The 8,111-nt window shown below is 43.8% G+C and overlaps 1 long non-coding RNA gene across 1 annotated transcript in view; it reads left to right on the top strand.

The window, feature by feature from the left end:
* The window catches only part of LOC104866956, a 28,060-nt gene extending 20,620 nt beyond the window's left edge, over positions 1-7,440 (top strand). Inside the window, exons 3-4 of the long non-coding RNA XR_781623.1 lie at positions 4,108-4,236; positions 7,269-7,440. This is a non-coding gene — a long non-coding RNA (uncharacterized LOC104866956). The remainder of the gene's footprint in view (positions 1-4,107; positions 4,237-7,268) is intronic.
* The last annotated feature ends 671 nt before the right edge of the window (positions 7,441-8,111 follow it).

The raw sequence follows: 8,111 nt of genomic DNA, 5'->3' as shown, positions 1-8,111 counted from the left end.
TTTTTTTTTTTTTTTAATCTTACTGGTTGTTCACGGTTTTGTCCCACCTCACGTTCACCTTGTGATTTTCAATTGGATCTTACAGCTTTGTCCCACTTTGTACCCGCCTCATCTCTTGGCTTTGCCCCATAAAACACCTTTGAGGAGTGGGATAGGAGGGCAACCCACTTTCCAGTCCCAGTCTGTATCTCTTAAACAGAAGCTATCTTTCAATAAATTTTTCCTTCTCTTAAAAAAAATTACAAATATAAACTTAGGGTCCTGGTCATAGAAGGAATCCATGTGAGACTCACTGAAACTTACACCAGTCTAGTTCACAGTAAATCTGCCCCTTGTTTCGGGCAGTAGTATGGTCTGATCCATTCATTCATTCCCAGGTTCCCTAGCAACCTTTCACCTACTGGCTTTCACCACCACTGATGATCACCATCTAGCTCTAGTTTTTTCACTATAAAATATTCCAATTCTCTCATTCCTTACACATTCATTATCTGGCCGGATTGTATACAGGTTTCCCTCATCAAGTATTTGGTTGCTGCTCTAGTTTGCTCTTCAGTGTGACAATGTAGGAGGAGATGGGACCTGTAAGAGGTGGGACCTCTGGGAAACAGGTCACGGGGTAGGCTGGGGCTGACCTGGGAGAGAACTGATAGAGTCCTCATGGGACTAGATCTGACTACATCTCTCTGGAAGGTTGCTACAGAAGAGCAAGACCAGAAGACAGCCCTCCCTTCTCTCTGGATTCCTACCTTATCATGTGACTGCTCTTGACTGTTCCCGCCATTGCGATGCCACCCACCATTAGGCCCTTACCAGAGAGCAAACTGAAGGCCTCACCCCATTTTCAACTTTGCTGTGATTGGACAAATGCCTCCCCGAAAGTGCCGTGTGTTAAGTCTTGAGGCCAGCCTGTGATACTACTGAGCTGTGAACCTTTACGAGGTGGAGTCCAGTGGGATAAAGTTAGGTCACCAGGGATGTGCCTTGAAGGGGCTATTGGGACAGCGATGCCTTTCTCTTTCTGTTTTGCTTCCTGACTGCCATGAGGTGGGCAGCTTCCTCTGCTCTGCATTCCTGGCATGAGGAGCTGCTGCCTCACCCTGGGCCCAAAGCTTTGGGACCAGACAACCAGAGTCCAAAATCTCTGAAACCTTGAGTCAAAATAAACCTTTCCTCTTACCAAGTTGATTATCTTGGGTATTTTGTCATAGTAATGGAAAACCAGCTAATAGAGTTTCAGTTTCCAAAACTGTGATCTTCTCCTTGGTATTTTATTGTAGCAGTAGAAAATAGACTAATTCAGTAACCATGCGAATCCGTCAGGATCCAGACAGAAGACAAAAAAACAGTGATTAGAGCAGGAAAATTTTAATACAAGAAATTATTACTAGAGATTAGTAAACTAAATATTATATGAATCACAGCTATGGGGAACTGTCACTATTTCTACAGCTGAGTCAGAACACTCCAGGAAATGACAAACTGGAAAAGGGTCTCCCCAGCCCCGTGGAGAGAGGAGAGAGTATGACTGGAGACCCTGGATAGTGGGGAAGTTTGCTGAACTATTTTAGGCTAAGGACTGGCACGCAGGAAACTGCCCACAGGGGTGCTGCCACAGTTCCTGAGCTACTCTCTGCTGAGGAACAAGGAAGAAAGTTATCTGGAGCCAGAAAGAGAAACTTCCCACTGCAGTGTCTCCAGTACCTTCTACTGGCAAAAGTTTAACATTACACTACTTGAACCCTCAGAGATGTTGACAAGTTTCAGCCTCAGAACCACAGGGCAGAGCAGGGAAGAGTAGAGTTGTGGTGGGGAGGCAGCACATCAACCACCGTCGTACCATGAAATGCAGTCCCTATGGGAAAGGCAGGATAAACCCTTTGGTCCTTTCCTTGCATTTCCCAGTTTTCCCAAATGAACTAGTAGCTTGCAAACCTCTGAGAATTGCTGTAATGACTTCTCTTGTCATTGCAGTTTTGAAATCATTATGAAATCTTGAATTTTAACATATCTGAGGTGTTCAATCCATTACAGTTATTATTCTTTTTAATTGGATCTATGCTTGAAGAATGCACGTTTTCTCTCCTTTAATGTTTAAGATAGATAAGATGAAAAATTGTCTCAAAGCTTTTGGACACAAAAATCTTCATAACAGAGACACCTAGAGCATAGAGGATCAAAGTAAGGGAGTTTCTTTTCCATTAGCTTAAGAATTACCCATGAGAAATCTTGCTCTTGAATGCATACTCGCTCTGAAGTAAGGAAAGGACACTTTCTTGATCGTAGCCTGCCCGAGTTTCCCAAATGGTATGTCATGAGCCTTATACAATGTCACGCTTTCGATGTGTTATAAGGTAACAAAGACTGGAAAGCATTGCAATAAACACCCGGAGGGATTTTACCTTCTAGAGGTGGCCGAAACATTATTTCTTATCCCCCAGGCTCTTTTGCAAAGTGACATCGCCATTCTTCAACCAACAGATCAAGCCTCATTCCCTTCCCTGGGGATCTAGTTTGTATGATGATTCATTTTAACCAACAGAAAGCAGGGGAAGTGTGCTGCATGGCTTCTGAGGTGAGGTCAGAACTGATCTTGCAACCTTGTTCTTTTGAGACACTGGTCCACAAGGAAGCTGGACGCTAGGTAGGGAATCCAACTTCCATGGGCAGCCTCAGCTGTTTATCATGTGACATTCTGGAACAACCAACCCAGTTGGGTCCCCAGACAACTACAACTCCAGCTAATTTCTGACTGTAACCACAAGAGAGCCCCCAAGTGAGAACAGCCTGGTCTTGCCCTTGCCAAACTTTTGTTCCAGAAACCATGAGTAAATCAATATGGGTGTTTTAAAGTGTTAACTTTTGGGTTACTTTGTAACTCTGCAGTAGTAACTAGACTAAAGACCACAAAAGCCTTTCCTACACAGATGACATATCATGATGATGTCTAGACTCCTGAATTATAGATAATCTGCAGGAGAGATTTTAAAAATAGGGGCCCACTTATGAGATCTGATCTGAGGATTCCTCATGTCTTTGGCCAAGCCCTGATAGGTATCTTGTCTCCTGAGTCACCTGTCTCCTAATCTGGTATAATACCATACCCTTTTCTTGTCTTGAAGGATCTGCAGCTGTTACTCACCTAGTGGCTTTGCCTCTAATGTGTGCTATTACAGAAAAATAATCAGCCATCAGAAAAATAGACTTTTCTTGCAGAAGAAGTCACAGAAACATAGAATCAAGAGTCAAATGACCTGTGTTCAAGTTCAGATTCGTTCACTTACCCTCTGTGTGACCTCGAAGAGTTTAAGAGCATTAGCATCAGTTTCCCCTATTTGTAAATGGGAAAAAATATGCTGTGTCCCTTTTATCTATTGTGAAGATTAACTGGAACTACACTTATGAAACCTTAAAACCTTCAGCGAGTTTGAGCTTCTTTTATTACTTTTGTTCCTTTCATTTTATCTATAGGAACTTAAAAAATACAGAAAGTCTTAAAAGAAAGAATAATCATTAGTATTCTTACAACCTGGAATTACTATATTAACATTTTGACTTATTTATGCCCAGTCTTTCTTTCTTTCTTTCTTTTTTTTTGACCAGTCTACTGCTTGCTTTTGAAAAACTGAGAAATATGTATTTGTCACATATTATTGAATCATACAAAAAAACTACCCCCAAATATGAAATAGTTCATGCAAGTGTAGCCATCTGGGGCAGAGGCTGCTATAATCCTCTCTTATGATTTCAAAATGTTAATAACTAGTCAGCGGGTCTGGGGCTTTTAAACCTAGGATGTTTAATTCTATCTGCTATCACTCCGTGATATTTTGGATGTCCTTTCCTCGTAGGTCAGTATTTGAGGATAACTGTTCCTTTCCTGGACTGCATGCTCCCATTCCTAGGAGGTCATGTTCTCCATTGCTCTAGCCCTAAGAAGGAAAACCTTGCCTTGGGGATTTAGCTCGGTGGTTCCACTGCTTGCCTCAGGAACATAAGGTCCCGAGTTCGATCCCCCGTACCAAAACAAACCAAAACAAAACAAAACAAAATTGACAGTAGAGGGAAAACCTTTGCCACAACCTTGCTCTCCACCTTCCTTTGCAGCAACTTGTGCTCAACTCCCCCCCACCCCACTGGCCGCTCAGCTCAACACACCTCTCACCTGGGACTGCTGTGAAAGTGTGCCACTGACTATATCACGTCTGAGTTCTACACACTGACCTGCACGTGAAGGTACAGCTGTGGAGGGCGTCTGCTACCCTGGGGTCTGAGGGATACAGGAAGAAAGTTCTATCCTCCTCTTCAGCTTCAGTGTAGACCCAAAAACAAGGATGCCAATCTGTTTGACTCGGTGACTCCTCCCCCAGCCTTTGTGACTTCCCAGCCTCTCCAGGGAAGAGCTGAGCCTCATTCCTATGGCTCTGCCCCTCACTGCGCCCACAGCTTGTAAGGAAGGCAGTGCCAGTGTCTTTGCGTCTTTCCTCATTGGCAAGGTTGAGCTATCTCTCACTGGGCACGGCAAAGGCCCCTGGACTTGGAGAGGAGGGGAGTGTTAGCTGGTTACCTCAGAGACGCCTGATTCTGAGCTCCTCTGTGCATGCATGGCAGCCCCCTGGAGCACCTGGGCTTCAGTGCTCCTGAGTTGGAGGTTTCAAGTGTGGGAGCAGGTGTAGGTCAGTGTTCAGAAATTGGGATATCCTCACCAAAAATGACCTGGCACTTCTACTGTCCATGGACCCAAGTCCCTGCGAGTAGCTGAGGGAGTGATGCTGGCCACAAGAAGCGTTAAAGTAGGCTTCATCTCTCCTTCCTACTGTTGGGCTCAGAAAATAACACCCTAAAGTAAGACCCCTTGAAATGCTGAGCACTTCAAACGAAAGGAAAAAAGGAGGCCTTCATAGCTGCCTTAGGATCTAGGGCTTCCCAGTCCCCTCTTGTTTCTCCCTTCAAGCACAGGGAGGCTCTCTCAGAAGTTCCTTTGTCTGACCGAGGGAACTTCCTCCAATGGAAATGCAATAATCCTCTACCCCTGGCAAGCTCATCACATAACCAGGAAATATTAGCTGTCAGAGAAAAGGCTAAAAACCTTCCAGCATGGTCCATAGACCCCTGGAGTTCCCTAAGCCCCCTTCCGCCCACATATTATTATTTGCAGGATATAACTGAGATGTTATTTGGACCTCATCCAAGAACCTCTATGTAGGATTGTGAGGTGCCAAGAAGTAGATTCTTTTTCTTACACACAGACATAGACGATGTAGTAGAGGGTCCCTGGCCTTGAGCCCCAATTTTCTGCAAGGTGAAAGAAAGACACAGAAAAGAGACTTAAGCAGATATCAAGGATCTAGGATGGGCCACGCTGAACATGTGGTGATGAGGTCAAGCATCACAAGGATGTGGCAAGGACCACAAATAACCAGGTCTGTCAGTATTTACTTATTACACAGGCATGGGTAAGAACAGGGTAGAGGGACTCATGTGACATCCAGTGCTATCAGCTGACAGAGGCAAGGCTTGTAGAAGGGAGGATCGGACAGACTTGCAGAAGGAGCAGAACTGACCAAAGGTGTGTTGAGGTTTAACTAGGAAGCTACTGAGACCATTAAGGGAGAAGTAGCTCTGGGGATGGAATGCGGATTGGAGCCCCATAGTGGTCCTGGGCTACAGTGTTATCTCGCTAGGAGCCATGAAGCTTCACAGATCAAGACTTGGATCTCTTCCATTGGCACAGAAGCCTTGCTAGCCCATGGTGCCATCTGACATGTTCCTTTGAGAAAGGAAGCCACCCCTCCATATGGAATTGGGCAACTATGGGTTAACCGTTTTATTAGGCAACTCTGGGTTAACTGTGCTATCAGGCAACTGTGGGTTAACTAGGTAACTATGCACTTGGTAGAATGTACCTGAGCAGCCGTGACAACTTCTGTAATCTGTCACCACAGGAGCAATGATGGGTTGGACTCAGAAAGTCCTGACAGAACTCTTTGCTTTCCCCGCTCTCCACTGCTCTGCTTCGCGTGAATCCTGTGTGCTGTGTTCCCAGGGAAACTCCAGGGAAATTAAGCCTCGTAGATGTGAAAAGAGGTACAGAAGGGAGCAAAGACTTCTATTTGGGGCTCTAAGATCAACAGGAGTCACTTGCTGAGCCGCCAGCATCATTAAAAGTCACTGTTTGCTCCTATCATTGTGTTGAAGAGTCATTGGTCCAGGGTCGTCACTGTTTCCTACTTCACTGTGAGTCACATAGGCTTTGGTCCAGTTCCAAGAACATTATAGCCAGTTATAAGGGATAAATGCCAGCTCCATAGTGCAGCCTGCTCTGACTTTGGTCATGGTAATGAAAAGAATTTCCCCTCCTCCTCTGAAGGTTTGATTCTGCTGAAAAAAAAGGAAAGAAAAAGAAATACTGACAACAGACAGATTAACAGGAGCAAAAGCATACAAATCTATTAGCAGGTACATGTACATAGGAGCCATACTTGCCTGGGAAATGAGTTTCAAATGATACTTCATATCAGAATCTGAAATTCAAAGGGCCAGATGGTTAAATCTTAAATACTCTTTTCAAAGAGGAAAGGGGAATGGGTGAGAAGGTGTCATTTGAGAGGGGTCATAAATGATTTTTAGAATCAATGGTCTTCAAGGAACAGGCTGTAGCCTGGGGCAAGTTTCCAGGGGTCTGGGGAGATGTTAACAAGCTACCCACCACAAACAAAGGAGTCTGAGTATACAAAGTCTCATAGGCGACAGTATTCAGAAGGATAAATGATGTGGTGATGTATTCAGTACAAAAGGTGAAGACCTTTTAGTCTTCTTTTCCCAGGGTTTATCTTCCCTGGCTATTTAGGTTTAAGGGAGGAAGTACCAGATAATTGTATTTCTTTTAGAAGAACTTCCTTCAGTCAGATAAGGAAACTTCAGATAGCACTCTCCTTGTGCTTCCTGAGAAGAAACGGGAAAGTTAGAGAATTTGATTCTAAGGCGCCTATGGAGACCTTCCAATTTCCTGTAACTCAAAGTGTTCAGCATGTCCAAGCATCATACTTGGAAGTATCATTTTCTAAGCTCCAATGCTACATTTACTAGTTTTTCTGTGGTTAGTCTGGTCTGTGATGGAACCCCAGCCAAAGTATGACAGGCAGAAATAAAGTCTTGCATCCCAGTACCTTGCCCTAAAAATCTTCCCATGGGTGACCAGCCATGCTCTTTCATCTGGCTAATTAAATTTAATAGCCTCCTAACCCCTCTCCACTCTTCCTCCCCAGGGCAGTTTTGAAAATTGTCAATGGCAGGGAAAGAGGCCACATCCTTGAAACCGCTCAGGCCACAGCCAGCCACCCATACAGGAGTCCCACGTTGAACAGTAAAGAAGTAAGAAATAAGCTTGCATGGTGTGAAATCACTGAGCCTTCCGAATTTATCTGTTATGAACACAATGAGCCCACACATGACGAAGACTGAGACCACTTATCTAGAGTTAACTGATGTTGTCAAATGTAATGCGTGGCAAAGGTAATCTGACAAGTCCTTCATTTGCTTGGCAGCCCTTCAGGTTTTGACAATAACTGTTATTGTGCCATTTGACAACTAGACATCAATAACAAACATTTCACAAAAATGATTGCAATTGCTTTTGGTTTTTAAAAGACAACTGATTTCCTCTTCTTTTTGCCCCTCCGTTACCTATATTTGGCATCAGTCAATACTTACTTCTGATGCCATGCATACTATCATCCTTAAAACTATGGCATGAATAGGTGCATCATATCTAGAGTGGTCTATATCCATCATTATGCTATGGTCTATACTGGTTACATTATAGCTATGATGGGTAGCATTATCTGCCACTCTAGAACGTGCCACTTCAAAGAATTATTTTGAACTGAAGGCTATCGAGAAGAGGCAGATACAAGAAAATATCTCTTCCTTTCCCCTATTTGCCCCAAACCAGGCCTTTTATCTCTAAAGATATCCAATATCTCTTCTCTACCAGGAAGCACAGAAATAAATCATTAGTGACAACTTGGAAACCCTTACATCCAGTGGGATTTACAGAATATACCTTGCTAAAACTAGCCCTTGAAAGAGAAAAGAAGAAGCGAGATATA

The sequence above is a fragment of the Fukomys damarensis genome, unplaced genomic scaffold (genome assembly GCF_012274545.1).
Source record: "Fukomys damarensis isolate Sample0158 unplaced genomic scaffold, DMR_v1.0_HiC HiC_scaffold_33, whole genome shotgun sequence".
In the NCBI taxonomy this organism is placed as follows: Eukaryota; Metazoa; Chordata; class Mammalia; order Rodentia; family Bathyergidae; genus Fukomys; species Fukomys damarensis.
This window is presented reverse-complemented; position numbering and strand designations above follow the sequence as displayed.